This window comes from Triticum dicoccoides, chromosome 2B (assembly GCF_002162155.2).
Source record: "Triticum dicoccoides isolate Atlit2015 ecotype Zavitan chromosome 2B, WEW_v2.0, whole genome shotgun sequence".
Classification (NCBI taxonomy): domain Eukaryota; kingdom Viridiplantae; phylum Streptophyta; class Magnoliopsida; order Poales; family Poaceae; genus Triticum; species Triticum dicoccoides.
Window position 1 is genome coordinate 78,772,462 of NC_041383.1, and position 1,365 is coordinate 78,773,826.

General features: G+C 46.4%; 1 non-coding gene across 1 annotated transcript; it reads left to right on the plus strand.

The window, feature by feature from the left end:
• The first annotated feature begins 110 nt into the window (after positions 1-110).
• LOC119266154 lies at positions 111-227 on the plus strand. The gene has a single exon (XR_005131886.1). It is a non-coding gene; the product is annotated as a U5 spliceosomal RNA (small nuclear RNA).
• Positions 228-1,365: the final 1,138 nt, after the last annotated feature.

The following is a 1,365-nucleotide window of genomic DNA, read 5'->3' on the forward strand; positions in this document are numbered from 1 at the left end:
GGGAGTCTGTGTAGCAGCGCTCCAGTTTAGTCCACATGGCTGGCCGTGGGAGAAGCTGTGGCGAGCGAGAGGTATAAGAGGGCAGCCAGGGCCAGCGGTAGAATGCACGCAGCTGCGTGGTGACCACAAAGCGAACTATTCTTTCGCCTTTTACTAAAGAATACCGTGTGGGCGCCACAATGAGCAGCATACGCTAATTTTTAAAGGGCCCCTTCTCCGTGTGGTAGGGTCCCACAAATCAAATCAAAAATTTATCTGAGTTTTTGTTTGTATTTAAACTCAGTGTTTGTCCTCTGCAACTGTGCTGCAATCCTAGCCTATATGCCGTCGCGTGATAGGGTGAAGCTGTGGTACACTGAGCCGGAGGAAGACCTGCGATGCTTCAACTAGTGCTTGCTGTTGCAAGCTTTAACCGGCGGCTGCTACGACAATCGGTGGTCTCTTGCTATGTGAAGGTACATCTGACAGCAATGGAGTACCGTCGAAGCATCATCGATGCTGCAATAGAGCATCGCTGGGTCGTTGGTGCACCTGACGCCGCCACCTTGCCGTTGCCGGTGCAGCAATGGAGCATCACCGATGCTTCAAGGAATTACGTGCCCAATGGAGCATCACCGATGCTTCAAGGAATTACGTGCCCAATGGAGCATCACCGATGCTTCAAGGAATTACCATCACCGGTGCTTCAAGAAATATTACGCGCCCAGCACGAGGAAGCGAGGATTATGTGTTGGCGGCTGCAAAAGTTGCGGGGAGACATGGGGCACGTTGAGATAGGAAATCAAGTGACCCAGAACAGATTGTGTTGGCGCAAATCAACGGCTGACCTTTTCCTAAGTTCAAAGCAGCCTTATAACATTGAATAGTTTTCAAGAAAAAATGTAGATATCAAATCTGATATTGCTGATTTCACTGATATTTTGCTGAGGTTTTTTTGGGACAAATTTAATTGATTAGATGATTTTAACTTTCACAGCCCAAGCTTCTGCTTAGCTGGATTTCTTCAGTATTATAGATGATCTTGTATCACATGGAGAGCGCTCACCAGATGTTTGCCTCAACAAACCCATTGCAGACTGCTCACCAAATGTTCGCCTAAGAATTGATCAAATCATACGTAAACATGGCATAAACCACACATCTCCTTGTTTACTTTCACTAAATTTGCATGTAGGACACCACATTACAATGCCACTAACCTACTACATGTTCAAGCTCAAAGCCACAACCAACTTTTCCGAATATAAGGATCAGTAAAACAAACCAAAGAATCCATGATCACAAAAGGGGAAATGGACCGCTGAAGGGATTCACCATTAGGTAGCTTCAGCAAACATCATCTCAAGCTTAGTCCACCACAGCGGC